Source organism: Amblyomma maculatum, chromosome 4 (genome assembly GCF_055883805.1).
Source record: "Amblyomma maculatum isolate TAMU_Amacu chromosome 4, ASM5588380v1, whole genome shotgun sequence".
NCBI classification, from domain to species: domain Eukaryota; kingdom Metazoa; phylum Arthropoda; class Arachnida; order Ixodida; family Ixodidae; genus Amblyomma; species Amblyomma maculatum.
The window spans coordinates 138,301,268-138,316,647 of record NC_139347.1 but is presented as its reverse complement, the minus strand read 5'-3'; the positions used below and the strand labels follow the sequence as shown (position 1 = coordinate 138,316,647).

Genomic DNA, 15,380 nt, shown 5'->3' with positions numbered 1-15,380 from the left:
ACAGCACTCGCTCATCCACTCCGTTGTATGTCATAGCCTCGTGTCAGTACAGTTTCACTGTACGACGCTGTATCTACGGAGAGACAAGCGCGTCGGTGGTTCAGTGGTAGAATACTCGCCTGCCTCGCGGGTTGCCCGGGTTCGATTCCCGGCCGGCGCAGTTGACTTTTTATTTGCTTCAAAGTGAACCACTGGAGCGTGCACATCATACTGATTAGTTTTTTTTTACTCTTACAGCACTCGCTCATCCACTCCGTTGTATGTCATAGCCTTGTGTCAGTACAGTTTCACTGTACGACGCTGTATCTACGGAGAGACAAGCGCGTCGGTGGTTCAGTGGTAGAATACTCGCCTGCCACGCGGGTGGCCCGGATTCGATTCCCGGCCGACGCAGTTGACTTTTTATTTGCTTCAAAGTGAACCACTGGAGCGTGCACATCATACTGATTAGTTTTATTTGACTCTTACAGCACTCGCTCATCCACTCCGTTGTATGTCATAGCCTTGTGTCAGTACAGTTTCACTGTACGACGCTGTATCTACGGAGAGACAAGCGCGTCGGTGGTTCAGTGGTAGAATACTCGCCTGCCACGCGGGTGGCCCGGGTTCGATTCCCGGCCGACGCAGTTGACTTTTTATTTGCTTCAAAGTGAACCACTGGAGCGTGCACATCATACTGATTAGTTTTATTTGACTCTTACAGCACTCGCTCATCCACTCCGTTGTATGTCATAGCCTCGTGTCAGTACAGTTTCACTGTACGACGCTGTATCTACGGAGAGACAAGCGCGTCGGTGGTTTAGTGGTAGAATACTCGCCTGCCTCGCGGGTTGCCCGGGTTCGATTCCCGGCCGGCGCAGTTGACTTTTTATTTGCTTCAAAATGAACCACTGGAGCGTGCACATCATACTGATTAGTTTTTTTTTACTCTTACAGCACTCGCTCATCCACTCCGTTGTATGTCATAGCCTTGTGTCAGTACAGTTTCACTGTACGACGCTGTATCTACGGAGAGACAAGCGCGTCGGTGGTTCAGTGGTAGAATACTCGCCTGCCACGCGGGTGGCCCGGATTCGATTCCCGGCCGACGCAGTTGACTTTTTATTTGCTTCAAAGTGAACCACTGGAGCGTGCACATCATACTGATTAGTTTTATTTGACTCTTACAGCACTCGCTCATCCACTCCGTTGTATGTCATAGCCTTGTGTCAGTACAGTTTCACTGTACGACGCTGTATCTACGGAGAGACAAGCGCGTCGGTGGTTCAGTGGTAGAATACTCGCCTGCCACGCGGGTGGCCCGGGTTCGATTCCCGGCCGACGCAGTTGACTTTTTATTTGCTTCAAAGTGAACCACTGGAGCGTGCACATCATACTGATTAGTTTTATTTGACTCTTACAGCACTCGCTCATCCACTCCGTTGTATGTCATAGCCTTGTGTCAGTACAGTTTCACTGTACGACGCTGTATCTACGGAGAGACAAGCGCGTCGGTGGTTCAGTGGTAGAATACTCGCCTGCCACGCGGGTGGCCCGGATTCGATTCCCGGCCGATGCAGTTGACTTTTTATTTGCTTCAAAGTGAACCACTGGAGCGTGCACATCATACTGATTAGTTTTATTTGACTCTTACAGCACTCGCTCATCCACTCCGTTGTATGTCATAGCCTTGTGTCAGTACAGTTTCACTGTACGACGCTGTATCTACGGAGAGACAAGCGCGTCGGTGGTTCAGTGGTAGAATACTCGCCTGCCACGCGGGTGGCCCGGGTTCGATTCCCGGCCGACGCAGTTGACTTTTTATTTGCTTCAAAGTGAACCACTGGAGCGTGCACATCATACTGATTAGTTTTATTTGACTCTTACAACACTCGCTCATCCACTCCGTTGTATGTCATAGCCTTGTGTCAGTACAGTTTCACTGTACGACGCTGTATCTACGGAGAGACAGGCGCGTCGGTGGTTCAGTGGTAGAATACTCGCCTGCCACGCGGGTGGCCCGGGTTTGATTCCCGGCCGACGCAGTTGACTTTTTATTTGCTTCAAAGTGAACAACTGGAGCGTGCACATCATACTGATTAGTTTTATTTGACTCTTACAGCACTCGCTCATCCACTCCGTTGTATGTCATAGCCTTGTGTCAGTACAGTTTCACTGTTCGACGCAGTATCTACGGAGAGACAGGCGCGTCGGTGGTTCAGTGGTAGAATACTCGGCTGCCACGCGGGTGGCCCGGATTCGATTCCCGGCCGACGCAGTTGACTTTTTATTTGCTTCAAAGTGAACCACTGGAGCGTGCACATCATACTGATTAGATTTATTTGACGCTTACAGCACTCGCTCATCCACTCCGTTGTATGTCATAGCCTTGTGTCAGTACAGTTTCACTCTACGACGCTGTATCTACGGAGAGACAAGCGCGTCGGTGGTTCAGTGGTAGTATACTCGCCTGCCACGCGGGTGGCCCGGATTCGATTCCCGGCCGACGCAGTTGACTTTTTATTTGCTTCAAAGTGAACCACTGGAGCGTGCACATCATACTGATTAGTTTTATTTGACTCTTACAGCACTCGCTCATCCACTCCGTTGTATGTCATAGCCTTGTGTCAGTACAGTTTCACTGTACGACACTGTATCTACGGAGAGACAAGCGCGTCGGTGGTTCAGTGGTAGAATACCCGCCTGCCACGCAGGTGGCCCGGACTCGATTCCCGGACGACGCAGTTGACTTTTTATTTGCTTCAAAGTGAACCACTGGAGCGTGCACATCATACTGATTAGTTTTATTTGACCCTTACAGCACTCGCTCATCCACTCCGTTGTATGTCATAGCCTTGTGTCAGTACAGTTTCACTGTACGACGCTGTATCTACGGAGAGACAAGCGCGTCGGTGGTTCAGTGGTAGAATACTCGCCTGCCACGCGGGTGGCCCGGGTTCGATTCCCGGCCGACGCAGTTGACTTTTTATTTGTTTCAAAGTGAACCACTGGAGCGTGCACATCATACTGATTAGTTTTATTTGACTCTTACAGCACTCGCTCATCCACTCCGTTGTATGTCATAGCCTTGTGTCAGTACAGTTTCACTGTACGACGCTGTATCTACGGAGAGACAAGCGCGTCGGTGGTTCAGTGGTAGAATACTCGCCTGCCACGCGGGTGGCCCGGATTCGATTCCCGGCCGACGCAGTTGACTTTTTATTTGCTTCAAAGTGAACCACTGGAGCGTGCACATCATACTGATTAGTTTTATTTGACTCTTACAGCACTCGCTAATCCACTTTGTTGTATGTCATAGCCTTGTGTCAGTACAGTTTCACTGTACGACGCTGTATCTACGGAGAGACAAGCGCGTCGGTGGATCAGTGGTAGAATACTCGCCTGCCACGTGGGTGGCCCGGGTTCGATTCCCGGCCGACGCAGTTGACTTTTTATTTGCTTCAAAGTGAACCACTGGAGCGTGCACATCATACTGATTAGTTTTATTTGACTCTTACAGCACTCGCTCATCCACTCCGTTGTATGTCATAGCCTTGTGTCAGTACAGTTTCACTGTACGACACTATCTACGGAGAGACAAGCGCGTCGGTGGTTCAGTGGTAGAATACTCGCCTGCCACGCAGGTGGCCCGGATTCGATTCCCGGCCGACGCAGTTGACTTTTTATTTGCTTCAAAGTGAACCACTGGAGCGTGCACATCATACTGATTAGTTTTATTTGACCCTTACAGCACTCGTTCATCCACTCCGTTGTATGTCATAGCCTTGTGCCAGTACAGTTTCACTGTACGACGCTGTATCTACGGAGAGACAAGCGCGTCGGTGGTTCAGTGGTAGAATACTCGCCTGCCACGCGGGTGGCCCGGGTTCGATTCCCGGCCGACGCAGTTGACTTTTTATTTGCTTCAAAGTGAACCACTGGAGCGTGCACATCATACTGATTAGTTTTATTTGACTCTTACAGCACTCACTCATCCACTCCGTTGTATGTCATAGCCTTGTGTCAGTACAGTTTCACTGTACGACGCTGTATCTACGGAGAGACAAGCGCGTCGGTGGTTCAGTGGTAGAATACTCGCCTGCCACACGGGTGGCCCGGATTCGATTCCCGGCCGACCCAGTTGACTTTTTATTTGCTTCAAAGTGAACCACTGGAGCGTGCACATCATACTGATTAGTTTTATTTGTCTCTTACAGCACTCGCTCATCCACTGCGATGTCTGTCATAGCCTTGTGTCAGTACAGTTTCACTGTACGACGCTGTATCTACGGAGAGACAAGCGCGTCGGTGGTTCAGTGGTAGAATACTCGCCTGCCAAGCGGGTGGCCCGGATTCGATTCCCGGCCGACGCAGTTGACTTTTTATTTGCTTCAAAGTGAACCACTGGAGCGTGCACATCATACTGAATAGTTTTATTTGACTATCACAGCACTCGTTCATCCACTCCGTTGTATGTCATAGCCTTGTGTCAGTACAGTTTCACTGTACGACGCTGTATCTACGGAGAGACAAGCGCGTCGGTGGTTCAGTGGTAGAATACTCGCCTGCCACGCGGGTGGCCCGGGTTCGATTCCCGGGCGACGCAGTTGACTTTTTATTTGCTTCAAAGTGAACCACTGGAGCGTGCACATCATACTGATTAGTTTTATTTGACTCTTACAGCACTCGCTCATCCACTCCGTTGTATGTCATAGCCTTGTGTCAGTACAGTTTCACTGTACGACGCTGTATCTACGGAGAGACAAGCGCGTCGGTGGTTCAGTGGTAGAATACTCGCCTGCCACACGGGTGGCCCGGATTCGATTCCCGGCCGACCCAGTTGACTTTTTATTTGCTTCAAAGTGAACCACTGGAGCGTGCACATCATACTGATTAGTTTTATTTGACTCTTACAGCACTCGCTCATCCACTGCGTTGTCTGTCATAGCCTTGTGCCAGTACAGTTTCACTGTACGACGCTGTATCTACGGAGAGACAAGCGCGTCGGTGGTTCAGTGGTAGAATACTCGCCTGCCACGTGGGTGGCCCGGGTTCGATTCCCGGCCGACGCAGTTGACTTTTTATTTGCTTCAAAGTGAACCACTGGAGCGTGCACATCATACTGATTAGTTTTATTTGACTCTTACAGCACTCGCTCATCCACTCCGTTGTATGTCATAGCCTTGTGTCAGTACAGTTTCACTGTACGACACTGTATCTATAGAGAGACACGCGCGTCGGTGGTTCAGTGGTAGAATACTCGCCTGCCACGCAGGTGGCCCGGATTCGATTCCCGGCCGACGCAGTTGACTTTTTATTTGCTTCAAAGTGAACCACTGGAGCGTGCACATCATACTGATTAGTTTTATTTGACCCTTACAGCACTCGCTCATCCACTCCGTTGTATGTCATAGCCTTGTGTCAGTACAGTTTCACTGTACGACGCTGTATCTACGGAGAGACAAGCGCGTCGGTGGTTCAGTGGTAGAATACTCGCCTGCCACGCGGGTGGCCCGGGTTCGATTCCCGGCCGACGCAGTTGACTTTTTATTTGCTTCAAAGTGAACCACTGGAGCGTGCACATCATACTGATTAGTTTTATTTGACTCTTACAGCACTCGCTCATCCACTCCGTTGTATGTCATAGCCTTGTGTCAGTACAGTTTCACTGTACGACGCTGTATCTACGGAGAGACAGGCGCGTCGGTGGTTCAGTGGTAGAATACTCGCCTGCCACGCGGGTGGCCCGGATTCGATTCCCGGCCGACGCAGTTGACTTTTTATTTGCTTCAAAGTGAACCACTGGAGCGTGCACATCATACTGATTAGTTTTATTTGACTCTTACAGCACTCGCTCATCCACTGCGTTGTCTGTCATAGCCTTGTGTCAGTACAGTTTCACTGTACGACGCTGTATCTACGGAGAGACAAGCGCGTCGGTGGTTCAGTGGTAGAATACTCGCCTGCCACGCGGTTGGCCCGGATTCGATTCCCGGCCGACGCAGTTGACTTTTTATTTGCTTCAAAGTGAACCACTGCAGCGTGCACATCATACTGATTAGTTTTATTTGAATCTTACAGCACTCGCTCATCCACTCCGTTGTCTGTCATAGCCTTGTGTCAGTACAGTTTCACTGTACGACGCTGTATCTACGGAGAGACAAGCACGTCGGTGGTTCAGTGGTAGAATACTCGCCTGCCACGCGGGTGGCCCGGATTCGATTCCTGGCCGACGCAATTGACTTTTTATTTGCTTCAAAGTGAACCACTGGAGCGTGCACATCATACTGATTAGTTTTATTTGACTCTTACAGCACTCGCTCATCCACTCCGTTGTATGTCATAGCCTTGTGTCAGTACAGTTTCACTGTACGACGCTGTATCTACGGAGAGACAAGCGCGTCGGTGGTTCAGTGGTAGAATACTCGCCTGCCACGCGGGTGGCCCGGGTTCGATTCCCGGCCGACGCAGTTGACTTTTTATTTGCTTCAAAGTGAACCACTGGAGCGTGCACATCATACTGATTAGTTTTATTTGACTCTTACAGCACTCGCTCATCCGCTCCGTTGTATGTCATAGCCTTGTGTCAGTACAGTTTCACTGTACGACGCTGTATCTACGGAGAGACAAGCGCGTCGGTGGTTCAGTTGTAGAATACTCGCCTGCCACGCGGGTGGCCCGGATTCGATTCCCGGCCGACGCAATTGACTTTTTATTTGCTTCAAAGTGAACCACTGGAGCGTGCACATCATACTGATTAGTTTTATTTGACTCTTACAGCACTCGCTCATCCACTCCGTTGTATGTCATAGCCTTGTGTCAGTACAGTTTCACTGTACGACGCTGTATCTACGGAGAGACAAGCGCGTCGGTGGTTCAGTGGTAGAATACTCGCCTGCCACGCGGGTGGCCCGGATTCGATTCCCGGCCGACGCAGATGACTTTTTATTTGCTTCAAAGTGAACCACTGGAGCGTGCACATCATACTGATTAGTTTTATTTGACTCTTACAGCACTCGCTCATCCACTCCGTTGTATGTCATAGCCTTGTGTCAGTACAGTTTCACTGTACGACGCTGTGTCTACGGAGAGACAAGCGCGTCGGTGGTTCAGTGGTAGAATACTCGCCTGCCACGCGGGTGGCCCGGGTTCGATTCCCGGCCGAAGCAGTTGACTTTTTATTTGCTTCAAAGTGAACCACTGGAGCGTGCACATTATACTGATTAGTTTTATTTGACTCTTACAGCACTCGCTCATCCACTCCGTTCTCTGTCATAGCCTTGTGTCAGTACAGTTTCACTGTACGACGCTGTATCTACGGAGAGACAAGCGCGTCGGTGGTTCAGTTGTAGAATACTCGCCTGCCACGCGGGTGGCCCGGATTCGATTCCCGGCCGACGCAGTTTACTTTTTATTTGCTTTAAAGTGAACCACTGGAGCGTGCACATCATACTGATTAGTTTTATTTGACTCTTACAGCACTCGCTCATCCACTCCGTTGTATGTCATAGCCTTGTGTCAGTACAGTTTCACTGTACGACGCTGTATCTACGGAGAGACAAGCGCGTCGGTGGTTCAGTGGTAGAATACTGGCCTGCCACGCGGGTGGCCCGGATTCGATTCCCGGCCGACGCAGTTGACTTTTTATTTGCTTCAAAGTGAACCACTGGAGCGTGCACATCATACTGATTAGTTTTATTTGACTCTTACAGCACTCGCTCATCCACTCCGTTGTATGTCATAGCCTTGTGTAAGTACAGTTTCACTGTACGACGCTGTATCTACGGAGAGACAAGCGCGTCGGTGGTTCAGTTGTACAATACTCGCCTGCCACGAGGGTGAACCGGATTCGATTCCCGGCCGACGCAGTTGACTTTTTATTTGCTTCAAAGTGAACCACTGGAGCGTGCACATCATACTGATTAGTTTTATTTGACTCTTACAGCACTCGCTCATCCACTCCGTTGTATGTCATAGCCTTGTGTCAGTACAGTTTCACTGTACGACGCTGTATCTACGGAGAGACAAGCGCGTCGGTGGTTCAGTTGTAGAATACTCGCCTGCCACGCGGGTGGCCCGGATTCGATTCCCGGCCGACGCAGTTGACTTTTTATTTGCTTCAAAGTGAACCACTGAAGCGTGCACATCATACTGATTAGTTTTATTTGACTCTTACAGCACTCGCTCATCCACTCCGTTGTATGTCATAGCCTTGTGTCAGTACAGTTTCACTGTACGACGCTGTATCTACGGAGAGACAGGCGCGTCGGTGGTTCAGTGGTAGAATACTCGCCTGCCACGCGGGTGGCCCGGATTCGATTCCCGGCCGACGCAGTTGACTTTTTATTTGCTTCAAAGTGAACCACTGGAGCGTGCACATCATACTGATTAGTTTTATTTGACTCTTACAGCACTCGCTCATCCACTGCGTTGTCTGTCATAGCCTTGTGTCAGTACAGTTTCACTGTACGACGCTGTATCTACGGAGAGACAAGCGCGTCGGTGGTTCAGTGGTAGAATACTCGCCTGCCACGCGGTTGGCCCGGATTCGATTCCCGGCCGACGCAGTTGACTTTTTATTTGCTTCAAAGTGAACCACTGGAGCGTGCACATCATACTGATTAGTTTTATTTGACTCTTACAGCACTCGCTCATCCACTCCGTTGTATGTCATAGCCTTGTGTCAGTACAGTTTCACTGTACGACGCTGTATCTACGGAGAGACAAGCGCGTCGGTGGTTCAGTGGTAGAATACTCGCCTGCCACGCGGGTGGCCCGGGTTCGATTCCCGGCCGAGGCAGTTGACTTTTTATTTGCTTCAAAGTGAACCACTGGAGCGTGCACATCATACTGATTAGTTTTATTTGACTCTTACAGCACTCGCTCATCCGCTCCGTTGTATGTCATAGCCTTGTGTCAGTACAGTTTCACTGTACGACGCTGTATCTACGGAGAGACAAGCGCGTCGGTGGTTCAGTTGTAGAATACTCGCCTGCCACGCGGGTGGCCCGGATTCGATTCCCGGCCGACGCAATTGACTTTTTATTTGCTTCAAAGTGAACCACTGGAGCGTGCACATCATACTGATTAGTTTTATTTGACTCTTACAGCACTCGCTCATCCACTCCGTTGTATGTCATAGCCTTGTGTCAGTACAGTTTCACTGTACGACGCTGTATCTACGGAGAGACAAGCGCGTCGGTGGTTCAGTGGTAGAATACTCGCCTGCCACGCGGGTGGCCCGGATTCGATTCCCGGCCGACGCAGATGACTTTTTATTTGCTTCAAAGTGAACCACTGGAGCGTGCACATCATACTGATTAGTTTTATTTGACTCTTACAGCACTCGCTCATCCACTCCGTTGTATGTCATAGCCTTGTGTCAGTACAGTTTCACTGTACGACGCTGTGTCTACGGAGAGACAAGCGCGTCGGTGGTTCAGTGGTAGAATACTCGCCTGCCACGCGGGTGGCCCGGGTTCGATTCCCGGCCGAAGCAGTTGACTTTTTATTTGCTTCAAAGTGAACCACTGGAGCGTGCACATTATACTGATTAGTTTTATTTGACTCTTACAGCACTCGCTCATCCACTCCGTTCTCTGTCATAGCCTTGTGTCAGTACAGTTTCACTGTACGACGCTGTATCTACGGAGAGACAAGCGCGTCGGTGGTTCAGTTGTAGAATACTCGCCTGCCACGCGGGTGGCCCGGATTCGATTCCCGGCCGACGCAGTTTACTTTTTATTTGCTTTAAAGTGAACCACTGGAGCGTGCACATCATACTGATTAGTTTTATTTGACTCTTACAGCACTCGCTCATCCACTCCGTTGTATGTCATAGCCTTGTGTCAGTACAGTTTCACTGTACGACGCTGTATCTACGGAGAGACAAGCGCGTCGGTGGTTCAGTGGTAGAATACTGGCCTGCCACGCGGGTGGCCCGGATTCGATTCCCGGCCGACGCAGTTGACTTTTTATTTGCTTCAAAGTGAACCACTGGAGCGTGCACATCATACTGATTAGTTTTATTTGACTCTTACAGCACTCGCTCATCCACTCCGTTGTATGTCATAGCCTTGTGTAAGTACAGTTTCACTGTACGACGCTGTATCTACGGAGAGACAAGCGCGTCGGTGGTTCAGTTGTACAATACTCGCCTGCCACGAGGGTGAACCGGATTCGATTCCCGGCCGACGCAGTTGACTTTTTATTTGCTTCAAAGTGAACCACTGGAGCGTGCACATCATACTGATTAGTTTTATTTGACTCTTACAGCACTCGCTCATCCACTCCGTTGTATGTCATAGCCTTGTGTCAGTACAGTTTCACTGTACGACGCTGTATCTACGGAGAGACAAGCGCGTCGGTGGTTCAGTTGTAGAATACTCGCCTGCCACGCGGGTGGCCCGGATTCGATTCCCGGCCGACGCAGTTGACTTTTTATTTGCTTCAAAGTGAACCACTGAAGCGTGCACATCATACTGATTAGTTTTATTTGACTCTTACAGCACTCGCTCATCCACTCCGTTGTATGTCATAGCCTTGTGTCAGTACAGTTTCACTGTACGACGCTGTATCTACGGAGAGACAAGCGCGTCGGTGGTTCAGTGGTAGAATACTCGCCTGCCACGCGGGTGGCCCGGGTTCGATTCCCGGCCGAAGCAGTTGACTTTTTATTTGCTTCAAAGTGAACCACTGGAGCGTGCACATCATACTGATTAGTTTTATTTGACTCTTACAGCACTCGCTCATCCACTCCGTTGTATGTCATAGCCTTGTGTCAGTACAGTTTCACTGTACGACGCTGTATCTACGGAGAGACAGGCGCGTCGGTGGTTCAGTGGCAGAATACTCGCTTGCCGCGCGGGTGGCCCGGATTCGATTCCCGGCCGACGCAGTTGACTTTTTATTTGCTTCAAAGTGAACCACTGGAGCGTGCACATCATACTGATTAGTTTTATTTGACTCTTACAGCACTCGCTCATCCACTCCGTTGTATGTCATAGCCTTGTGTCAGTACAGTTTCACTGTACGACGCTGTATCTACGGAGAGACAAGCGCGTCGGTGGTTCAGTGGTAGAATACTCGCCTGCCACGCGGGTGGCCCGGATTCGATTCCCGGCCGACGCAGTTGACTTTTTATTTGCTTCAAAGTGAACCACTGGAGCGTGCACATCATACTGATTAGTTTTATTTGACTCTTATAGCACTCGCTCATCCACTCCGTTGTCTGTCATAGCCTTGTGTCAGTACAGTTTCACTGTACGACGCTGTATCTACGGAGAGACAAGCGCGTCGGTGGTTCAGTGGTAGAATACTCGCCTGCCACGCGGGTGGCCCGGATTCGATTCCCGGCCGACGCAGTTGACTTTTTATTTGCTTCAAAGTGAACCACTGGAGCGTGCACATCATACTGATTAGTTTTATTTGACTCTTACAGCACTCGCTCATCCACTCCGTTGTATGTCATAGCCTTGTGTCAGTACAGTTTCACTGTACGACGCTGTATCTACGGAGAGACAAGCGCGTCGGTGGTTCAGCGGTAGAATACTCGCCTGCCACGCGGGTGGCCCGGGTTCGATTCCCGGCCGACGCAGTTGACTTTTTATTTGCTTCAAAGTGAACCACTGGAGCGTGCACATCATACTGATTAGTTTTATTTGACTCTTACAGCACTCGCTCATCCACTCCGTTGTATGTCATAGCCTTGTGTCAGTACAGTTTCACTGTACGACACTGTATCTATAGAGAGACACGCGCGTCGGTGGTTCAGTGGTAGAATACTCGCCTGCCACGCAGGTGGCCCGGATTCGATTCCCGGCCGACGCAGTTGACTTTTTATTTGCTTCAAAGTGAACCACTGGAGCGTGCACATCATACTGATTAGTTTTATTTGACCCTTACAGCACTCGCTCATCCACTCCGTTGTATGTCATAGCCTTGTGTCAGTACAGTTTCACTGTACGACGCTGTATCTACGGAGAGACAAGCGCGTCGGTGGTTCAGTGGTAGAATACTCGCCTGCCACGCGGGTGGCCCGGGTTCGATTCCCGGCCGACGCAGTTGACTTTTTATTTGCTTCAAAGTGAACCACTGGAGCGTGCACATCATACTGATTAGTTTTATTTGACTCTTACAGCACTCGCTCATCCACTCCGTTGTATGTCATAGCCTTGTGTCAGTACAGTTTCACTGTACGACGCTGTATCTACGGAGAGACAGGCGCGTCGGTGGTTCAGTGGTAGAATACTCGCCTGCCACGCGGGTGGCCCGGATTCGATTCCCGGCCGACGCAGTTGACTTTTTATTTGCTTCAAAGTGAACCACTGGAGCGTGCACATCATACTGATTAGTTTTATTTGACTCTTACAGCACTCGCTCATCCACTGCGTTGTCTGTCATAGCCTTGTGTCAGTACAGTTTCACTGTACGACGCTGTATCTACGGAGAGACAAGCGCGTCGGTGGTTCAGTGGTAGAATACTCGCCTGCCACGCGGGTGGCCCGGATTCGATTCCCGGCCGACGCAGTTGACTTTTTATTTGCTTCAAAGTGAACCACTGCAGCGTGCACATCATACTGATTAGTTTTATTTGACTCTTACAGCACTCGCTCATCCACTCCGTTGTCTGTCATAGCCTTGTGTCAGTACAGTTTTACTGTACGACGCTGTATCTACGGAGAGACAAGCACGTCGGTGGTTCAGTGGTAGAATACTCGCCTGCCACGCGGGTGGCCCGGATTCGATTCCTGGCCGACGCAATTGACTTTTTATTTGCTTCAAAGTGAACCACTGGAGCGTGCACATCATACTGATTAGTTTTATTTGACTCTTACAGCACTCGCTCATACACTCCGTTGTATGTCATAGCCTTGTGTCAGTACAGTTTCACTGTACGACGCTGTATCTACGGAGAGACAAGCGCGTCGGTGGTTCAGTGGTAGAATACTCGCCTGCCACGCGGGTGGCCCGGGTTCGATTCCCGGCCGACGCAGTTGACTTTTTATTTGCTTCAAAGTGAACCACTGGAGCGTGCACATCATACTGATTAGTTTTATTTGACTCTTACAGCACTCGCTCATCCGCTCCGTTGTATGTCATAGCCTTGTGTCAGTACAGTTTCACTGTACGACGCTGTATCTACGGAGAGACAAGCGCGTCGGTGGTTCAGTTGTAGAATACTCGCCTGCCACGCGGGTGGCCCGGATTCGATTCCCGGCCGACGCAATTGACTTTTTATTTGCTTCAAAGTGAACCACTGGAGCGTGCACATCATACTGATTAGTTTTATTTGACTCTTACAGCACTCGCTCATCCACTCCGTTGTATGTCATAGCCTTGTGTCAGTACAGTTTCACTGTACGACGCTGTATCTACGGAGAGACAAGCGCGTCGGTGGTTCAGTGGTAGAATACTCGCCTGCCACGCGGGTGGCCCGGATTCGATTCCCGGCCGACGCAGTTGACTTTTTATTTGCTTCAAAGTGAACCACTGGAGCGTGCACATCATACTGATTAGTTTTATTTGACTCTTACAGCACTCGCTCATCCACTCCGTTGTCTGTCATAGCCTTGTGTCAGTACAGTTTCACTGTACTACGCTGTATCTACGGAGAGACAAGCGCGTCGGTGGTTCAGAGGTAGAATACTCGCCTGCCACGCGGGTGGCCCGGATTCGATTCCCGGCCGACGCAGTTGACTTTTTATTTGCTTCAAAGTGAACCACTGGAGCGTGCACATCATACTGATCAGTTTTATTTGACTCTTACAGCACTCGCTCATCCACTCCGTTGTATGTCATAGCCTTGTGTCAGTACAGTTTCACTGTACGACGCTGTATCTACGGAGAGACAAGCGCGTCGGTGGTTCAGTGGTAGAATACTGCCTGCCACGCGGGTGGCCCGGGTTCGATTCCCGGCCGACGCAGTTGACTTTTTATTTGCTTCAAAGTGAACCACTGGAGCGTGCGCACCATACTGATTAGTTTTATTTGACTCTTACAGCACTCGCTCATCCACTCCGTTGTATGTCATAGCCTTGTGTCAGTACAGTTTCACTGTACGACGCTGTATCTACGGAGAGACAAGCGCGTCGGTGGTTCAGTTGTAGAATACTCGCCTGCCACGCGGGTGGCCCGGATTCGATTCCCGGCCGACGCAGTTGAGTTTTTATTTGCTTCAAAGTGAACCACTGGAGCGTGCACATCATACTGATTAGTTTTATTTGACTCTTACAGCACTCGCTCATCCACTCCGTTGTATGTCATAGCCTTGTGTCAGTACAGTTTCACTGTACGACGCTGTATCTACGGAGAGACAAGCGCGTCGGTGGTTCAGTGGTAGAATACTCGCCTGCCACGCGGGTGGCCCGGGTTCGATTCCCGGCCGAAGCAGTTGACTTTTTATTTGCTTCAAAGTGAACCACTGGAGCGTGCACATTATACTGATTAGTTTTATTTGACTCTTACAGCACTCGCTCATCCACTCCGTTCTCTGTCATAGCCTTGTGTCAGTACAGTTTCACTGTACGACGCTGTATCTACGGAGAGACAAGCGCGTCGGTGGTTCAGTTGTAGAATACTCGCCTGCCACGCGGGTGGCCCGGATTCGATTCCCGGCCGACGCAGTTTACTTTTTATTTGCTTCAAAGTGAACCACTGGAGCGTGCACATCATACTGATTAGTTTTATTTGACTCTTACAGCACTCGCTCATCCACTCCGTTGTATGTCATAGCCTTGTGTCAGTACAGTTTCACTGTACGACGCTGTATCTACGGAGAGACAAGCGCGTCGGTGGTTCAGTGGTAGAATACTGGCCTGCCACGCGGGTGGCCCGGATTCGATTCCCGGCCGACGCAGTTGACTTTTTATTTGCTTCAAAGTGAACCACTGGAGCGTGCACATCATACTGATTAGTTTTATTTGACTCTTACAGCACTCGCTCATCCACTCCGGTGTATGTCATAGCCTTGTGTAAGTACAGTTTCACTGTACGACGCTGTATCTACGGAGAGACAAGCGCGTCGGTGGTTCAGTTGTACAATACTCGCCTGCCACGAGGGTGAACCGGATTCGATTCCCGGCCGACGCAGTTGACTTTTTATTTGCTTCAAAGTGAACCACTGGAGCGTGCACATCATACTGATTAGTTTTATTTGACTCTTACAGCACTCGCTCATCCACTCCGTTGTATGTCATAGCCTTGTGTCAGTACAGTTTCACTGTACGACGCTGTATCTACGGAGAGACAAGCGCGTCGGTGGTTCAGTTGTAGAATACTCGCCTGCCACGCGGGTGGCCCGGATTCGATTCCCGGCCGACGCAGTTGACTTTTTATTTGCTTCAAAGTGAACCACTGGAGCGTGCACATCATACTGATTAGTTTTATTTGACTCTTACAGC

General features: G+C 50.1%; 10 non-coding genes across 10 annotated transcripts; all 10 read left to right on the top strand.

The window, feature by feature from the left end:
* The first annotated feature begins 555 nt into the window (after nucleotides 1–555).
* On the top strand, nucleotides 556–626 carry TRNAG-GCC (transfer RNA glycine (anticodon GCC)). The gene has a single exon. It is a non-coding gene; the product is annotated as a tRNA-Gly (tRNA).
* A 628-nt stretch (nucleotides 627–1,254) lies between these two features.
* On the top strand, nucleotides 1,255–1,325 carry TRNAG-GCC (transfer RNA glycine (anticodon GCC)). Its single transcript has one exon. It is a non-coding gene; the product is annotated as a tRNA-Gly (tRNA).
* A 395-nt stretch (nucleotides 1,326–1,720) lies between these two features.
* Nucleotides 1,721–1,791, top strand: TRNAG-GCC (transfer RNA glycine (anticodon GCC)). The gene has a single exon. It is a non-coding gene; the product is annotated as a tRNA-Gly (tRNA).
* Nucleotides 1,792–2,885: 1,094 nt separating this feature from the next.
* On the top strand, nucleotides 2,886–2,956 carry TRNAG-GCC (transfer RNA glycine (anticodon GCC)). Its single transcript has one exon. It is a non-coding gene; the product is annotated as a tRNA-Gly (tRNA).
* Nucleotides 2,957–3,815: 859 nt separating this feature from the next.
* Nucleotides 3,816–3,886, top strand: TRNAG-GCC (transfer RNA glycine (anticodon GCC)). The gene has a single exon. It is a non-coding gene; the product is annotated as a tRNA-Gly (tRNA).
* Nucleotides 3,887–5,446: 1,560 nt separating this feature from the next.
* Nucleotides 5,447–5,517, top strand: TRNAG-GCC (transfer RNA glycine (anticodon GCC)). Its single transcript has one exon. It is a non-coding gene; the product is annotated as a tRNA-Gly (tRNA).
* An 861-nt stretch (nucleotides 5,518–6,378) lies between these two features.
* TRNAG-GCC (transfer RNA glycine (anticodon GCC)) lies at nucleotides 6,379–6,449 on the top strand. The gene has a single exon. It is a non-coding gene; the product is annotated as a tRNA-Gly (tRNA).
* Nucleotides 6,450–11,504: 5,055 nt separating this feature from the next.
* Nucleotides 11,505–11,575, top strand: TRNAG-GCC (transfer RNA glycine (anticodon GCC)). The gene has a single exon. It is a non-coding gene; the product is annotated as a tRNA-Gly (tRNA).
* A 395-nt stretch (nucleotides 11,576–11,970) lies between these two features.
* On the top strand, nucleotides 11,971–12,041 carry TRNAG-GCC (transfer RNA glycine (anticodon GCC)). The gene has a single exon. It is a non-coding gene; the product is annotated as a tRNA-Gly (tRNA).
* Nucleotides 12,042–12,902: 861 nt separating this feature from the next.
* TRNAG-GCC (transfer RNA glycine (anticodon GCC)) lies at nucleotides 12,903–12,973 on the top strand. The gene has a single exon. It is a non-coding gene; the product is annotated as a tRNA-Gly (tRNA).
* The last annotated feature ends 2,407 nt before the right edge of the window (nucleotides 12,974–15,380 follow it).